Source organism: Oncorhynchus kisutch, linkage group LG16 (assembly GCF_002021735.2).
Source record: "Oncorhynchus kisutch isolate 150728-3 linkage group LG16, Okis_V2, whole genome shotgun sequence".
Classification (NCBI taxonomy): Eukaryota; Metazoa; Chordata; class Actinopteri; order Salmoniformes; family Salmonidae; genus Oncorhynchus; species Oncorhynchus kisutch.
This window is the reverse complement of record NC_034189.2, coordinates 36664889-36684527: the sequence shown is the minus strand read 5'-3', so window position 1 is coordinate 36684527 and position 19639 is coordinate 36664889. Positions and strand designations below refer to the sequence as shown.

The 19639-nt window shown below is 46.6% G+C and overlaps 1 pseudogene; it reads right to left on the bottom strand.

Moving 5' to 3' along the window:
* LOC116353981 (partitioning defective 3 homolog B-like) overlaps positions 1 to 19639 on the bottom strand; it is a 133622-nt pseudogene that overhangs the window by 62205 nt on the left and 51778 nt on the right.

Here is a 19639-nt window from a genome sequence, read left to right as displayed (position 1 = left end):
GTATTTGGTTTCTGGATAAAGACAGAGTGAATGACACAAAGCAATGCGATCAGATGACCAGTAGAAGGAGACAACTTCCTGATGGCTCAATGGGCTTTTTCATTGGTCGATGAGCCTCCATGTTTCTGGATGAAGATAGAGTGAAGGACCTGAAGTGCTGTGGATCAGATGACCAGGAGACAACGTCCTGATAGCTCAATGGGCTTCTTACATTGGTTGAAGAGGTCTTAATGAGCTTCTTTCATTGGTGGATCAGCGTGTCATATGATTGAGTGTAGTCTGGCCCAGGAGTGTGAAGGTGAACGGAAAGGCTCAACGAACCGCCCTTGCCGTCTCTGCCTGGCCGGTTCCCCTCTTTCCACTGGGATTCTCTGCCTCTAACCCTATTACAGGGGCTGAGTCACTGGCTTACTGGGGCTCTTTCATGCCGTCCCTAGGAGGGGTACGTCACTTGAGTGGGTTGAGTCACTGATGTGATATTCCTGTCTGGGTTGGTCGCCCCACCCCCCTTGGGTTGTGCCGTGGCTGAGATCTTTGTGGGCTATACTCGGCCTTGTCTCAGGATGGTAAGGGTCAGTTTGTTATATCTGGAGTACTTCTCCTGTCTTATCTGGTGTCCTGTGTGAATTTAAGTATGCTCTCTCTAATGCTCTCTTTCTTTCTCTCTCTCGGAGGACCTGGGCCCTAGGACCATGCCTTAGGACTACCTGGCATGAGGACTCCTTGCTGTCCCCAGTCCTCCTGGCCGTGCTGCTGCTCCAGTTTCAACTGTTCTGCCTGCGGCTATGGAATCCTGACCTGTTCATCGGACGTGCTACCTGTCCCAGACATGCTGTTTTCAACTCTCTAGAGACAGCAGGTGTGGTAGAGATACTCTTACTGATCGGCTATGAAAAGCCAACTGACATTAACTCCTGAGGTGCTGACTTGCTGCACCCTCGACAACTACTGTGATTATTATTATTTGACCATGCTGGTCATTTATGAACATTTGAACATCTTGGCCATGTTCTGTTATAATCACCACCCGGCACAGCCAGAAGAGGACTGGCCACCCCTCATAGCCTGGTTCCTCTCTAGGTTTCTTCCGAGGTTTAGGCCTTTCTAGGGAGTTTAATCCTAGCCACCGTGCTTCTACACCTGCATTGCTTGCTGTTTGGGGTTTTAGGCTGGGTTTCTGTACAGCACTTTTGAGATATCAGCTGATGTAAGAAGGGCTACATGAATACATTTGATTTGATATACGTATCCTGAAGCAATTTACCTTAGAGGTTGTCTTGTTATCCATCATCGTACATGCCAATATATTGCACTGAATGCGGGATTAGCAATACAAGGACTTGAACCCGCCTGCCCTTTTTTGTCAGGCCAAAGCCCAAGCCATTACACCAAGAGGTCCAAACCTCTTGACATAGATCAATGGTGTTGTACTAAGGGAGCTATGCTATACAGGAAAGAAGAAGCCTGCCCGTCATGTTGACGGTTTAGTAGCCGATATATATGCATGGGGATTTTCCCTTTCTTTGGACGTTTCTTCTTCTTCCAAAATCCCTCTAATGCTTGATTGACAGGTCACCGCAGCAACAAGTAAATTACCAAATCATTTCAGGAAGCAGTCCAACATGGAGCAAAAAAATATATATAATTTGTTTTTCACGGGCTGCGTACCTCGATAGCGTGACCCGCTGTTGACGTCCATAGGAAAGATACAAATTAGAATTGCGCCATGCCAGAAATATAGGATATAGGATGCACCGTGCCTCAGAACGCCAAACATTTTCAGGGAGGAGGCAATTTGGTGGTGGTTGCTGATGGACATTGGACAGGTTTTTAAATCAACATTGCAGAAAACTGGAAGAAAAAAAATGACAAAATGAAAACTATTGCCCTGACTACTCAAATATTCTAGTTGTTAAGTAAGTCATTTACCCACAGGATGAGTGGTGAGACAAACTTGGGAGTGAACGCAACCTGCAAACAGACACAAAAAACACAAGACAAATATTCTCCAAGACACTCTGACATGTTTTCAAGGTGAAAACCTAAGGTCAACAAATCCCCTCCTGTGAGGACAAAGAGCCACCAGCCTTCAAAGCGTCAAAACGGTAAACCATGACGTGACAAACCATGACAAACTTAGCTAACAACATTACGGTTAAGAAAAACATCCCAGCTTCAGCTCGTCACAGCTTAATGTCACCGACACGTAAACACATCTAAACACGTCTTACAGCTCCAGCGTTACTCTAGTCCACTTACAAGAACTACGCCTAAGTCTCAATTCATCCAAAAGTGTGCACTTGCACACTCCCCGTCATGGATTTAAAAGTATTGGATTGGTGTAAGCATTGGCTAAATCCATGATGGAAAAAGTGCAAGTGTACACTTCGGGAGAAGGGTGGCAAATCGGGATGCAGGCCATCTATGGGGGATTTACAGTAGGTCTGAGGAGGGTGTGGTCCGTCTATGGCGCCCATCCTTTAGGATAACATAACCACATACTGGGCTTTCTGATGGAAATGAGAGAATGTAGGTCCGGAACTGGCCCTGCTAATTGGCTTGGTTCCCTGTCGGATTTCATCCGTCCCCGGGAAGAGAGAAAGAGAGGGAAGAGGATCGAAGCAAGCGGAAGGGGATTTGTAAACAGCGGATCAGCATGCTGGCTTTCATGTCCCCAATTTGGCAGTAGTAGCGGGGACGGCCGTGTCCTCTCTGTCTGTCACACTGAGGGCCTCAGTGACAGCCATTCTGAGCCGGAGTGACGGAGAGAGTGTGGGGAGGGTGACGGAGAGAGAGGTGGGGAGGTTGACGGAGAGAGAGGTGGGGAGGGTGACAGAGAGAGAGGTGGGGAGGGTGACGGAGAGAGAGGTGGGGAGGGTGACGGAGAGAGAGGTGGGGAGGGTGACGGAGAGAGAGGTGGGGAGGGTGACGGAGAGAGAGAGGTGGGGAGGGTGACGGAGAGAGAGGTGGGGAGGGTGACGGAGAGAGAGGTGGGGAGGGTGACGGAGAGAGAGGTGGGGAGGGTGACGGAGGGAGAGGTGGGGAGGGTGACGGAGAGAGAGGTGGGGAGGGTGACGGAGAGAGAGGTGGGGAGGGTGACGGAGAGAGAGGTGGGGAGGGTGACGGAGAGAGAGGTGGGGAGGGTGACGGAGAGAGAGGTGGGGAGGGTGACGGAGAGAGAGGTGGGGAGGGTGACGGAGAGAGAGGTGGGGAGGGTGATGGTGGGGAGGGTGATGGAGAGAGAGGTGGGGAGGGTGACGGAGAGAGAGGTGGGGAGGGTGATGGTGGGGAGGGTGACGGAGAGAGAGGAAGCAGTGTGGGATAGAAAGACCGGGCGCACAAATGTACAAGGATACGCACACATACAGGTAACAGGAAAGTGCCTGTTATTGGAGCTGTGATCATGCAGAAGAGTAAATACAACCTACAAACAGCCACACAGACGAATGCATACAGACACACAGGCCGTGTCCGGAATTTGTCTTTACTACTACTTACTAAAACAAAATATTGTGTACTTATTATACTACATACTATTTAGAACATACGGTTTAGTAAAAAAATTAAAATGCAGTAAGCAGCAAATAACATACTTGGCTCACCCATACTGAGAATGCATTCACTGATGCGCAATTGTAAGGTTGGCGCCATTCATTCCTTTTGGCACAATGAGTCTTCTTATGGGCAATTCCTTGGTATAACATGGTAAAATGTAAGCCAAACTAAAACCGATGATTGCAAAGTTTAACCATACAACTCTATGCACGAGAACGACTTTTATCAATTTTCACTGGAAGTATTACAAAAACACATATACTTGAAGATCAGTGCAAAGTTTGGTAACAGAATGACGGCACAAACCGCACAAACTGTCCTTCTGTTACCAAACTTTGCATCTGCACTGTTCTTCAGGTCATTTTTCTTTTATGGGGGAGAAATTATTATAAGTAGAGTTGGAAAGGTTTGTTTAACTTTGCAATGATCGGTTTTTGTTCGACATACATTTTAAAGTGAAAAATCTTTGTTACTGTGAAATTGCCCTTATCTGATTATCAGCTCATTATCAGCTGCTGTCAAACAGACGTGGGTCTGAAAAGCCAATATCTTTCCTTAATAGCATGCAGCGAATATGTACAAGATGAAAAGCTGAAATGAGTATGACATCTTGGCATTTAAAGCGCACAAAATGTTCTAAATGTCTCATACTATAAAACTACCTATTTTCGCATACCCAATCAGCCTACTATTAAGAATACAATTATGGGTTGGGTATTCGACACGGTCAGGAAGAGGACCTCAAAACAGGCAGGCTCGTGTTGACAGGACCATTGAGACACCTCATCGTGCAGTAAATGTAGACATCTTGCACACATACCCATGAGGATATATAGTAAATTTTAGGCTTCGCCAGCACTTTGAAAAAGCTGCCACACCAGCCTCTGTAATGAACATACTGTACACATCTTTCATAAGAGCCTATGAGAGAGTGTACTGTATATGTGTGCACACGATGGGGAGTCTCACGTGGCGGACGAGTAACGTGGCTGATCTTCAAAAGGCCTGTCAATGCCGAAACTCCCTCAGGCGGTTTACTCGGCAAGGACACTTCAATCTCTACTGTTGTAGGTACTGAAGGGACAACCAGTCATCTCGCATCAAAGACCGTCTTTATGGTTGGGGGGATAGGAATATGAAGTGTGGTAGGAGTGTGTGGATGGCGAGGGGAGTGCAGTTGAGATAAAAATCTAATTTTACTACAGGTGTAACAGTGAAATGTTTACTTACAAGCCCTTAACCAACAATGCAGTTTTAAGAAAATACACGGTCACGACTTCTACCGAAGTTGATGCCTCTCCTTGTTCGGGCGGCGCCGGTCTTCTAGCCATCATTGATCCATTTTTCATTTTCCATTGGTTTTGTCTTGTCTTCCTACACACCTGGTTCCAATCCCATTCTTTACCTGTTGTGTATTTAACCCTCTGTTTCCCCTCATGTCTTTGTCAGAGATGGTTTGTTATTATTTCCGTGTTGTGTGTATTGGTGCGCGTCGGGTCCTCGTACCCACTTTGTTTTGTGTATTTTTTTTCATGGTTTTGGAGTTGTTTTTTTACATCATTAAACTACTCCATTTTACCAAGATAAATGATCCTGCGCCTGACCTCCTTGCCACCTATACACACGCCTATGACAACAACAAATAATGAAAGAGCAGAAGTCAATAACAATAGCGGGCCTATATACAGGGGGCACCGGTTAGTCGAGGTAATATGTACATGTAGGTAGAGTTATTAAAGTGACTATGCAAAGATAACAGAGAGTGGCAGCAGCGTAGAACGGGGGGGGGGGGGGGCAATGCAAATAGTCTGGGTAGCCATTTGATTAGCTGTTCAGGAGTCTTATGGCTTGGGGGTAGAAGCTGTTTGGAAGAAGAATCTGAGATGGAAGTATCTACTAGATTTTATGAATGCAATAGAGACCATACTGTTGTCCTCTCAAGAGTTGGAGAAATAATAAAATAAAGGAGAAGGGGACAAAAAAAAGAGGGAAAGAGAGAAATAAAGAAACTAAGTACGATAAGATAGAAAGAGCAAAATAACGAGAAAAAGACAGAGGGCAACAAAGACCATAATCCAGTTAATATTGGCACGGTCAGTGTTTTGATTTCAGAATAGCCTTGTTGAGCGGTGAGTCCCAACTAACCAAACGGATTGTGGAAGTCCTGCCGACGCAAACAAAGGATCTGGCCGTCCAAAAATAATACGGTACACATGCATAAAAACCATAACGGCCGTGAAAATAACTCTGCTTCTCAAAATACATTTGTCCCGCTACAGTGTTGCGCACACTTTCGATCAGAGGGGAATCATATGTTTTTCATTTTCCAGTTTGAAATACAGACATCAGAGTAAAACATTTGTGATCTACAATTAGATTGGATATTTCCCAAATGGCACCTGGTTCCCTATATAGTGCACTCCTTTTGACCATAGCCCTATGGGTCCTGGTCAAAAGTAGTGCCCTTTTTAGAGAATAGGGTGCCATTTGGGATGCAGATGGAGCTACACCGTATTCCAGCTAATTAAGTCATAGTTCACATTCAATCATCAGGCCAGAGTGAACCGAGCCGGTCTTTGGTGGAAACTCTGGGAGCGTTTAAGTGTCTTGCCCTCCACTTCTGCTCCAACTGCACTCCGCGTTTAAGACTGCACTTGGCTGGAAGTTGAATTCCGATGTAAATGTGTCTTGGAATTTTGATTCAGTCAAATGGTTCAAGAATGTCCTGGCTAAAGCCTTCAACCCATTGAGTAGTCAGAGAGAGCACAAGGCTATGTCTCTAACCTTCTCCATTGAGGTTCCCCCTCACTGTATCAGAACAAGCTGGGGAGCAAGAGAGTTTGTGATGGAGTGTGTGTGTGTGTGGTGTAAGTGAGAGTACGTGTGAGTGTGGTTAGCGTGTAAGTGTGCGAGCATGGGTGTGTGTGGGTGTATACTTGCAAGTCTGTGTGTGTGTAGGGCCTCCCGAGTGGTGCAGCGGACTAAAGCGCCGCATCGCAGTGCTGAGGCGCCACTACAGACCGGGAGCCCCATGGGATGACGCACAATTGGCCCAGCGTCGTCCGGATTAGTGGAGGTTTGGCAGGGTGGGATTCCCTTGTCTCATCGTGCTCTAGCATCTCCTTATGGCGGGCCGTCGCCTGCAAGTTGACTTCGGTTTTCAGTTGGGCGGTGACACATTGGTGTGGCTGGCTTCCGGGTGAAGCGAGCAGTGTGTTAAGAAGCCGTTAAAGATGCATGACTCTCGACCTTCGCCTCTCTCAAGTCCGTTGGGGAGCTCTAGCAATGAGGCAAGATTGTAACTACCAATTTGATGTCAACGGCCCTTTCCTGTCATTTGTTGTGTGTGCACTGTGAGCATCTGTGTGCATGCATATCTGTGTACGTGTGTGATAAGAGGTCCAATACCAACAGCCCTGTCCTGTGACCTCTCCATCTCCCACCTGCAACCCTCCCATAAACCAACCAAGTAAAAGGTTGTGTGTGTGTGTGTGTGTGTGTGTGTGTGTGTGTGTGTGTGTGTGTGTGTGTGTGTGTGTGTGTGTGTGTGTGTGCGTCCATCCTGGTACCAAGTCAGATGTTAACAGCGTACATCTCCCCACCATTACCACTGACATGCTGGAAGATTGGATTCTCATCGGAGGGCCTAAAATCGATAGACATTGAGGCTCTATATAAGTCCATCTATGATCGCAATCGAATCACAAATGTTTGAACTTCTATGACTTAATAACAAGACCAGATTGATAACCATCTTTTTGCTATACAGTATCACATTACCCAAAATCTCAGCAAGACAATTCTTAGCTTAGAACTAGTGCAGGGCTCTCCAACCCTATTTCCGGAGAGCTACCTTCCTGTAGGTTCTCTCTCCAACCCTATTCCTGGAGAGCTACCTTCCTGTAGGTTCTCTCTCCAACCCTATTCCTGGAGAGCTACCTTCCTGTAGGTTCTCTCTCCAACCCTATTCCCGGAGAGCTACCTTCCTGTAGGTTCTCTCTCCAACCCTATTCCTGGAGAGCTACCTTCCTGTAGGTTCTCTCTCCAACCCTATTCCTGGAGAGCTACCTTCCTGTAGGTTCTCTCTCCAACCCTATTCCTGGAGAGCTACCTTCCTGTAGGTTCTCTCTCCAACCCTATTCATGGAGAGCTACCTTCCTGTAGGTTCTCTCTCCAACCCTATTCCTGGAGAGCTACCTTCCTGTAGGTTCTCTCTCCAACCCTCATCTAGCACACCTGATTCTAATAATTAGCTAGTTGATAACCTGAACTAGGTTAGTTACAACTGAATGTACAGTGAACACCTACAGGGTAGCTATTCAGGAACAGGGTTGGTATGCCCTGTTCTAGTGAAATAAATTGAGAGGTGTGTTGTGTGCTTATTGGGATGGGGAAAACGGCGAGAAAACGTTGGGTGAGTGATACTGTAATAAGCCTTGGCTGAATGACCTGAACAGTTGGAAAAGGGGAGTGCTAAAAGAGGCAAGAATGGAACTAGAATTCAGAGATACATATTATGAAACATAAAGAGGGGAAACATTGGTCCCGTGTGGCTCAGTTGGAAGATCACGAAGCTTGCAACGCTAGGGTTGTGGGTCTGATTCCCACAGGGGACCAGTACAAAAACGTAATGTATGCACTCACTACTGTAAGTTGCTCTGGATAAGAGCATCTGTAAAATTGTGAATGGTTCCCTACCTTAAGAGGCCCGAATCCTTTCTTCTTGGCCTTCTCCTGGCCCTCAGAATTTGCAGTTTTCTTCACTTTTTCTTTGTTTTTCTTCTCTTTCTTCTTCTTCCCTTTGGTCTTCTTCTTCCCTGCCCCTGATTTGATCTGGTCCTGGCGGGATGAGCCACTGACGGGCGTGTCTCAGCCGGAGCCCTGCTCTGACAGGTCACCTGAGAGGGAGGTATCAAAAGGTCAAAATGTCAACGAGTGCTGACTCCATTTAGTCTGGTTGATTGTTCTGTCAATAGGCTGATGGTCGCCCGAGATTTCTTTAGTCGAGCAGTCACTGTCATTCTTTCTTTCATGGTGCACAAGACACCACCTGTCAGTTTCGCGCCCGTCTCTGTGGACTAATCCATTGCTGAGGCCACGGGGATGGGACAGTCCATCACTCTAAGACACGTGATAGTGAAATTGTATGTGGTTATATTATGTCAAAAATAATGGCGCAACACTAATATTATTTTGTAACAAATGCGTTTTCTCCTGCGTTGGATACGGTCACTGTCTTCAGTTCTGAAACATGATCTTCAGTTCGCCGTAGAATTGGTGCCTTTCCCTATGTCGCTATGTGCATAATAGCAAAGATAACCAGCATATTGAGATGTAGAACAATGCAGCAGAGGCAACAGCAGCAGAGATGGGGAAACAGCCCTTGCCTTAGACTAATTGTCTCAGAAAATGTAGGAGGGTGGCAAACCCAACTTAATTAGGTCTATAATCAATAGTCTAACTTAGATGTGCCAGGCTTTATAAATCATCCCTATATATCTACAGAAGTAAGACAGATCTTGCTTTTGTTGCCTGTCTGAGTGTTTGTTTAATAGCCTACTGATTCCGTGAGCACCAAGCCTCATGCGACGGGCAAAATGTTGTTAAAGCAATTTCACAGATTCGGCTGTTTTTAAATCTTTGCTATGCTTTAATAAATGCTTTACACTTTTTTTCCCCCGTTACAAAAGACTGCTATTACTTATCATTTATTTAGTGTTGTTTACACTGTTCCAAACAGGCAGAAAAAGAATGTTGTAAACCAACAGCACCTGTTTGTCACACATAATATGCCAGCAGCTCTCGCTCCCACACCCTCGTTTTCTTGATCTCCTACTTAGTCATTACAATTATTATCATCATCATTATTATAATAATAAGCAATGTCGTTATCATTAGGAGGCTTTGTATAGTAACCCCCATTGAGCTGTATGTAGGCTTAAGAGCACATCATGTTTCGTCTTAATACCATAACTTATTCAGGCCTATATTTCAATATATAGTATCTATCAATCAATCAATCATTCATTCATTTGTTCATGCCATCACACAGCATACGAGGCGTTCATGCCATCACACAGCATACGAGGCGTTCATGCCATCACACAGCATACGAGGCGTTCATGCCATCACACAGCATACGAGGTGTTCATGCCATCACACAGCATACGAGGCGTTCATGCTTTGAAATGGAATTAAGAATTTTTGGTTCAAAATGTAATAAAGGGAGCTTTGAATAATTAGCCTAAACAATAAATAAAAGAGCAATTCACGGAAGCGTGCAACTGTTTTCAGTTTGCTGTAATTAGAACTGGCTCTCTGGTGCGCTTACATATTTAGTGTTGTATACGCTGTTCTAAAAGGTCAGGAAAAAATTGAATATTGTAATCTAACAGCAACCGTTTGGTACACATAATACTCGCACTACGCTTGCTCCTCTGCCCTCCTTTACCTTGATCGCCAGTAGCATTCACAACTAAGTTAAATGTCTTCCACAGATCCGACTTCCCCTCTACCTCCTGAGCAAACGTTCACCCGTTTCGAGTTTCTTTGTCACGTCCTCCACATCCATCTCGCTGTCACGTGTTACGGTGTTCCGAGATTGTTCAAACCAATTTATTGATGTGATTATGAAAGGCTACAAGTCAGGCCTTGGCCACATACTGTACATGCGACACTTGCATGTTTCAAGTAAAGAGAGCTCAGGGTTCAGGGAATATTTTCCCTGAACAAATTAGGGATTTCCGTAACGGAACTTTTCAGTCAGAAACAAGTATTAAACTAAATGGCTGAACATGACGTTGCAGCTAACACCGTGCGTTAAACACTTGCAGTGCTGTGGTGCCTTCACGCTGCAGGAGGGAGGAGAGCGAGACAACGTGCGCCAGTCACACGATGCCATTGTTTTAACAGTGTGGCCATCGAGCTCTTTCTTGAGTCATTTGTGTGTCTTAACTATTTCATCAAACAGTGTGCTTAAAGCATCAGACAAGCTCAGTGCACATGTAGTTGATTTTATTCAAACACATTGGGCGTGTCTATATGTGGAAAAATAAGTTTAAACATTTCGACCAAACAATGTGAACAGGACGACTCACAGTCGACCAAGATTTTTTTGTTGTTGTTGCCAGGGACAGCCTTAAGGTCAACACAGATGCCGTACACCCAATAAAGTAGGCGGACAAACAAACTCATATACCTTCCCCATCCCTCCTGCAGTGACTCAACACTTTGCAGCCAGGTTCACCGACATCTCTTTTTGGGAAAGTGGGAGAGGGGGGTGCTGACTCCAATCTTGTATTCAGAATCACTGGTTCCCCCCCTCTAAGCCTGAGGCAACCACTCCCTGAGGCCAGAGGGAAAGTCAGAGGCAATTCTAGTGCTTTACAGTTCAGTTTGGATGCTCAGATGGTCACACACACACACACACATCACACACACAGACAGATCTTTGGCTTCACATGAAAGATGTTGCATCAAAAATGTGCAGCTGTGGGATTAAATAAGTTCCCTGGCCAGAAACGCTGACTACATATTCATTGAGCCGCTAAACAGTGTGTCCTTTTGCGACCCCCCGTTCGCTGAACGTCAGCGAGTTACGCAATGGCTAAATTACTCATGATTAATATCCGTGATAAATCAAAGTTTATACAGCTCATGTGTGGATATTTCTGAATAATCGGTCCAAAGGCAATCATACACTGAGTGCACAAAACATTAGGAACACCTTAATAGTGAGATGCAAATCCTTCTGTCCTCAGAACAGCCTTAATTCGTCAGGGCATGGACTCTACAAGGTGTCAGAAGCATTCTTCTGGCCCATGTTCACTCCAATGCTTCAAAATTCACTCCAAATACTCAAAATTAAAATACGTATTTGTCCTCCCTGCCCCTTCGACCCCTGGTTTAGAAGATAGGGCTGTGGGAACACTGGGCTGTGGGAACACTGGGCTGTGGGAACACTGGGCTGTGGGAACACTGGGCTGTGGGAACTGAGGGAACATAGGACCCAGGGTACATACGTCCAAGGGAACATAGTCATGTTCAGTGTTGCATTAACGTTTATGGTGATTTCCCTTACCGTCCTCCGGCTCCGAGGGCCCGTCGTAGTACTTGTCGATGGCGGCACGGAAGCTCTGGCGCACAATGTGAGGCCTGGGATGGTGGTAGGGTACCTGGCTCAGCTGCCGGGCCTCCGACATGGCCGACTGGAGGCTTTCCAAGGAGCAGGACTTCCAAAGGACCAAGGTGGGACCCAGGTCACTCCCCCTGGATGAGGGGAGAGACGGGGAGGGAGGGGAAGGAGCACCCAATCAGCATGGATAGAAGAATGGAGGAGGAGGACTGGAAGTGGAGCGAGAGAGCGAGTGAGAGAGCGAGAGAGCGAGAGAGCGAGAGAGAGAGCGAGAGAGAGAGAGAGAGATGAGCTGGACAATTTAAAATGGGGAGTTAGAGTAAAAAGGATGGATAGGGACAGGTGTAACAGATGGGAGGTGAGAGAGGGGGAAAGGATGCATTCATGTAGAAGCAAAGGAAGAGGATGAAGGGGAATGGAGGAGTGCCAAAGGACTGCTGTGAGTACACAGGCACGGGCCACAGTTAGGAGGAAGTGACACAGAAAAAAAGAGGACATGAGAGGAGGACCACGAAGACGATTGGACAGACGAAAAAGAGGAAGATCGCAGGTAATGAAGAGGGAGAAAAAGAGAGAGACGAGGTGGAGGTAATGGAGGAGGATAAAGGAGAAGAAACAAAAGCGGGAGGACACAGAGGAGAAGGGAGCGGACAAAGAATGAAGAGACAAAGAAGAAAAGGGCCAGGCAGGAAAAGGTCTACTGCACATGTCATACACATGGCCAACCCTCTTCAAGGGGAGCTCCTGGCTGAACAGGTGTTTGCTTCAACCCTGCTGGAACACACAACAAAAGGTCCCGGTGAGCAGCTAGAGCAGTAGGTGTTCTAAATTAGGGTTGGAGCAAAAGCACGCAGGAGGGTATAGCACTCCAGGAGAAAGGTCAGTCCAATGGCTAGTGCTGTAGGTTAGTCACAGAGGTCCATCGCCAGACCAGGGCATGCATGAGTAGGCCGCAGAGACAGACAAGCAAAGGGGATGTGGCGAGAAACACACAGCCAGTCCCAAATCGTTCCCTTATCCTTCATTTGGCCCTAACGCTATTTTGCTAAAAAGGTATGGAAAATAGTTGAAAACCGACTGAAAAAGTGACTATTTCTAAGTGTCTGTTTCTAACTCCCACCAGGGATTTGCCAGACTTTTATGCTTCAAAACGCTCTCGGAGATGGTAAACGCTCAAAATGTTCTCGTTTTAGACTCTCTTTTGTCGACTCAGTCTTCAAAGCATGAGAATATTCCTCATTGAAATTGATCTTTGGAGAGTGGGCGATAGAGTCGAGGGGAAAGGAGGGAAAGTGAGCCAGAGCTGCTGCAGCAGTGGCTTTTAAGTCCTAAATTGACTTTGAGGAAGAAGTTAGATTTGTGTGAAATAAGGGTTTATAAATAGAGAGCGGGAATAAAACACTCAATTTGAGAAGCAGGATTTGTGTCACAAATGTAATTGTGGCTGTCCGGGTAGCAGCTTGATAGAATTAAGCCGCTTGCTGCTGGGTTCTGCAGTGAACCCTGTGCTCAGAGTGTGTGTGTGTGTGTGTGTGTGTGTGCAGTACACGCTTGTGTGCATTTGCAAGCATAACACCACCTGTATGTGTGTGCATTGCATTGCACGCGCAAATGCACGCATACATGTTTGTGTGTGTGTTTGTGCACGCCCGTGGGCACGTGTGTGTGTGTGTGTCTGCATGTTTGAGAGAGTGTGTGTGTGTGTGTCTGCTCTTCGTCCATATCCAGTGTAGGTATGTCACACGGGTGACGGTAGATGTAACTGAATAATGAGCGCTACAGGAGGGCGATCATCCGCCTGCAGAATTTCAAGGGTGAAACAAGCATTTGACTCCTATCACTGCCTGCTGTGGACCAGATGCTCAATGTGGGTTCACTCACTCATCATGTCAGGTCAACAAGCATCGGTGATAGGTGCAATCCTCTGACAGGAATTCCGTAGGGGGATTCACACAAACCAATACTGCCCATCTGAATACAACTTTGAGCAATATGAGTAATGTTACGCAACTACCTCCAGCAACACACACCTGCGTATTTCAAATCAAAACACATTAGGACCACAAGTACGATGCAGAGAAGCATAGACCCACAGGCCAGAATGCCTCGACTGGAATACTGCAGTCACATCGGATGCCACTGGGTTTCAGTCTTACAGCAGAAACACACCCAGCGCTAGGATACTACCGCAGTGTACATAGGGCCGAGGGAATGCGCATAGGGCCGAGGGAACGCGCATAGGGCCGAGGGAACGCGCATAGGGCCGAGGGAACGCGCAGAGGGCCGAGGGAACGTGCATAGGGCCAAGGGAACGCGCATAGGGCTGAGGGAACTCGCATAGGGCGGACCCCAATGGTACGGTATGGTGTGGTATAGAGAGAATATAAGATATACTTTATTAGTCCACGCAAGATGAACATTCTGCTTTTATTCAACCCCCGATATACATATAGTACACAAACACACATTAGATTGGAGAGGCTAGAGCAGAGGGCAGCCACAGTGCATCGCCCAATGAGCAATTTAGGGGGTTAAGTTACTTGCTCAAGGGAACATCGACAGTAGGTGGCACTTGAGATATTGATGCATTTGAAAGCATTTCACTCTTTGACTAGAGTGAGCATTTCTGCAGCTCAACTGAGCAAGGGCGCCACCGGTGATGGAAATGCCACTTTTTAAGCAGCCTCTCCCTGCAGTGGATGATTTAAAAAGGTCAGTTGTCATGGAGACACCTCTGTCCGTGTCGGGGTGTGTGTGTGTGTGTGTGTGTGTGTGTGTGTGTGTGTGTGTGTGTGTGTGTGTGTGTGTGTGTGTGTGTGTGTGAGCCTCCCTCTTCTTCTCATCATCACGGAGGATAAACCGATAATGTCTATCTTTCCAACTCGGAGAACCCTGGATTCAATCTCTCAGCTAGCCTATAAAACCTTGTTCACTGTGATGGGAACTAGTGAAACAACCTATATTTGAACCCTTTCCAATAAATGGAAAAGGTATATAACGGTTTCAATGTGGGTGGGTGGAAACCTTCAAAACCTATTTTAATACCACAACCTTTGGGTGTTGACATTTGAGCTCTACCAGATGAAAACCGAATAATTGAGTGTTCATTGGGCAAGGTAAAGTATAGGAGAGGCAGATACAACAAAACAAACAGGTTTTAGAGTGGTACAGTAAGCAATGCACATGAAATTGGCCACTACCCTGTCTTGTGTGAAATAATTCACTTAACCCAAAAGTTCAAATCAAAGTACAGTCCAATTAACGTCCCGACCAATCACAGTTTAGTTCCAATTAACATTGCAACCAATCATAGTTGATCTACTCTCCCTGAGTGCACTCTGATAAATCACTAACATTGCGTCCCCAGACGGGACACAGATGCAGGCAGTAGGCAGTAATCCTGTTTAGATGTATAGATGGAGCCTCAGGCTGCATATTTGCTCCGTTTGGACGTATGGCTCTAATAATGGTCGGGGACTTAAAAGGCCATTTCATCATTACAGACTCACCTTTAGTGGATTAGTCGCATGGAGGGATGGGGGGGGGGGGGGGGGGGGGGGGGGCAGGGACTAGAGATGGGACATGTGCCACTTGTTAAAGCTAGGTTTAATGAAATACACTACTATGCTGCGGTTGAACACAAAGCATGTAGTGTCCGCAGAGCACACACACATGTACACACATACACACACACGCACACACAGACAGATGGCCCTTCCCGCTACAGAGTGATCCATCAATTCAAATCAGCCCAACATGGTGACTTTCAACTTGAATCAACAACAGTGAGATGGGGGAGAAGGGGGCTGGGTAGAGAGAGAGCGATACGAACTACAACAAAGCAGGGTTCCATGTTGGCAGGGGAAAAGGGAAGGCGACATGTTTTCAAAGTCTAATTGCAGAAGGGGACAAGACAGAATAATGGACACAGTCAGTTGCACAGCGGGCCAGAAGCTAGCCAGTGTTTGCCGCATCTAACAGGGCTTCAGCGTAGGTGGATATCCCCCATCTCCAACAGAAACTAAACCAGGCATCAGCAGAGCAAAACATGCACACACACACACCACAACATTTGTTAGAAGACCTGTGTGCGCGCAGGGCTACTAAGTGGAGTGTGTGTGTGTGTGTGTGTGTGTGCGCGCACGCGTGTTGGAAGCGTTCCCAGACCTGTGTGTGAGTAGAGCTGCCAGAGGGAGATGTTAAGAGCTGGGGGACAGACAAAGAGGAGGATGGAGAGATGGTGACAGAGACCACACCGGAGAGATGGAGTGAGAGAGTCTCCCTCCAAACATCCATCTATCCCCCTCTCCTACACAAGCATGTTCTCCTCCGGCTGTTGATACACACTAGTCTATTCAGAGGACCTGAGGATTACTGCCCTCTTTTACATACATGCAAAGAAACACACACACACATGTGTAATCCACAAGTTTCTTGTTTCTATGCGTTAGTGTTTCTTTGCGCACGCATACACACGCACAGAGAGAGAGAGAACCTAAACCAGGAGGCTTTAAAGACTGGACTTATACAGGCTGTAGCTATGAGAAGGTAGAGAGCGAAGGAGATATAGGGGCACTAGGAGAGAAGGGAAAGGGAGGATTATTTGAAAGGGGAAGCTCAAAGGATGGAGCATGTTACCTATAATCACATAACACTAGGAAAGCACAGAGGAACAGAGAGGAAGGAGGATAATTGGGAAGAGAGATAGTAGAGAAAGAAGACTAAGAAGAGTAACAAGAAAGACGCTTAAAACAAACAGAAAATGGTGAGGAAGATAGAAAGGGAGTGAGAGCACGGAGAGAGCGAGGAATAGAGAAGGTATGGAGAGAGGGAGAGCAAGAGAGGAAGAAGTCAAAAGCAAATGAGAGAGCGAGAGCGATAGACAAAGCATGACCGAAAGAGAAGGAGAGAGAGAGAAATAGAAGGAAAGAGTAACTCTGGATCATACTACATCTCTTCCCCCCCCCCCCCCCTCTCCGCCCAAACAGAGGTTTTAGCCAGATTAAAGCCAGAGGCGGAGCCCCTCGTAAAGACCATCCTACTAATGAAATATGTCAAGGTCTATAAAGAAGCATGGGGCCATTTAAAGAATCATGCACGGGGGCCAAGTCCAAAACAGCCCTGTCAGCAAACTGGCCTCAGTGCAGCCTGTCAATACACATTAGCTTCCACATCAGTTAGAGGCTGATGTAGAAAATGAATCTCTTTATCTATCATAGCCCATAAGGGTTATTATGACTACCGATCAGAAAATGGGCTTTGAGGGAAATCATGTGGGGGGTGTGTGTGGGGGGGGGGGGGGGGGGGACTTGTAGAGTTGTTGTTATGCGGCAACAGGTTTTTGCTGCGGGAGATTTAAGGTGTGTGTGGGCGCGTGTCTGCAGGGGGCGTGCGTTCAAGCCTATCACTCAATCCCTGCACCCTCTTTCTCACTTAAGTGAAAGGAGACAAATTAAGAACATCCCGGTCTAATGCAATCTAGGGCTGTCGGAGCAAAGAGGCAGCTTAACAAATCACTTCCTGCTGCTTCCAGCTGAGTAAGGAGAACACATAAAACAGGTGCAGTGACACAAAGCATCTCCCCGCTGAAGTGTGTTCGCTCCAGGGTGAAGTTTCCCCAAATGTACAGATCTAGGATCAGCTTCCCCTTCCCTCAATCCTTACATTAACCATTAGTGGGGAAATGCAAAACTGACCCATGACCAGTGTCTAGGGACAACTTCACCCTACTACGGAAGGGTCCTGAACAGGTCATAACTTGTTTTGCGTTAAGTATGACAGCACACTGAAAATCCTGATTCTTTTTCATACCTTTTTTCATTGTTCAGTCGCTTTCTTTGTTTGAGAAGGTGTGTGTTTGTGTGTCTGAAGAGTGTGCGTGTGGTGTGTGAGAAGAGTGTGTGTGTGGTGTGTGTGTGTATGTGTTGGGGATATGGATAGGGGGAAGAGCGTGTTTCTTCACCTGGTCTCTGCTCTGCCAGGGATCTCATGTTGCTCTCATCAGCCACTGAAACACAGAAAACACAGTGAATATTGGAACACCATAAACTGTTGCCTTTGTTTTCTCTGAGCAGAGATGGAGAAAAAGAGAGAGGGAGCAAGACACGGAGAGAAGAGTGAGAGGGAAAGAGAGATAGGGTGGGGAGGGCAAGAACTGGGTACTCTCTCCCTCATCCCCCCCCCCCTCCCCTTCTCTCATCACTCTTTCCCTCTCTCTAATCCACACCAACAGGATTGAGGAGGCAGGCAGGGAGCGGCATCAGCTGCCAGAGGGGCACTGCACCACGGGACACAATAATAGGTTTTCATTACGTTGCAATTTCTCTGAAATAATCCCTTTTCATATTTTATGAGGTCAATTTTCTCCCGGCAGAGAAACGAGAGAGCGGAAGAGAAAAAAAAAGGAAAAAAAGAGAGGGAGAGGAAATGCAGCTGCGACAGAGGGGACAATGGATGAGACTGGCTGTTATATTTGCTGGCTTCACGCCTTACGTTTTCCCTCAAATACAGTAGCCACAAAAAGGTTGGTGGTGTGTGTGTGTGTGTGTGTGTGTGTGTGAGCTGTGTGGCTCGAAGCGAAAAAAAATAATGTGCATATGAATCTGCTTTTATTGTTACAGAGACCCCCCCCCCACCCCCCTGTTCGGAGAGCAGCATCAACAATCTCTCACCCACCCACAGATAAATGTTCTGCTGCTGGGATAGGAATTTGTCGCTGGTGTTGGGTGAGCTCACTATGGCTACTGCTCAGTGAATTCCACGGTTTCTTCTCTACGCGTGTGCCTTCATGTACATGACTCAACTAATGTCGGATCAGGTCATGTGGTCAAGGGAAAAACTCCTGGGTCTGAATTCAAAACGTGTCTCAGAGTAGAAGTGCCGATTTAGTCCCCACCTTATGTTCCTTATGATTTCAAAAGCAAAACTGATCCTAGATCAGCACTACTACTCTGAAAGGCTTTATGAATATGGGCCCAGGTGCAACCATTAAGAAAGACTTGAGAGCGAGTGTTTCGGATCACAGTCTTGGCTAAGCCTATTTAACCAACGTCTGATACCTCTGGAATGCTGAAGAAGGCCATGTGTGCATCCTAAATGGCATCCTCTTCCCTATTATAGTAAGTCAAATAAATAGCCTTGTAGCATGAGGCAGCTTGATGTATAAGTACACACTCTGGCCAAAAGTTCCCGAATAGGGTGCCATTTGAGATGCAGCCCATGTTTTGCTTGTGCACCCTACAGTCCCCATAAGAAAGCATTTGCTAAGCACCAGAGCTTAGATTGCTTATTACTTTTTGCTTAGTGCCAAAAATAAACCCTCAGACTTGACTCAACTGGCTTAACCCCCGTTTGGAAATAGGAAACTACCCCCTTGTAGAGGGGGTGATCCTTACAAATGTGACACACAGCACAGGGTCACAGTGTCATACAGTCCCCATGCCTCTGGTAACAACCCCCCCCCCCCCCCCATCCTCAGATAACAACCTCCCCCATCCTCAGATAACAACCTCATCTCAGTCTGTCATTTTCATGACGGAGAGAGTGAGAGTGCGTGAGAGAGAGAGAGAGAGATCCACAGAGAGAGAGAGAGAGATCCACAGAGAGAGATCCACAGAGAGTGCGAAAAGAAGGAGAAAGATGGACAGAAAGGGAGTGAAAGAACAAGAAAGAAGGAGAGAGATTACGAAAAAGAGAAAGACAAGAGAAGCAGTGAGCAGGATGCCGGGGTCTCTTCCTAATAAAAGCCAATAAATGTGCAGTAGTGGCAGGCAACTAGTTTAGGAGGGGGAACCCAATCCACAACACTAATGAACTGGGATTGGAAACCAGCGACAGGCAAATAAAAAAACTTCACAGAAAAGAGAGAGATGGGGGAAGAATGAGAGAAGAGAGCAACAAAAAAAAGGAAGCAAGAAGCAAAGAGGCTAACAGGGTCACCCAGGGGTCAAT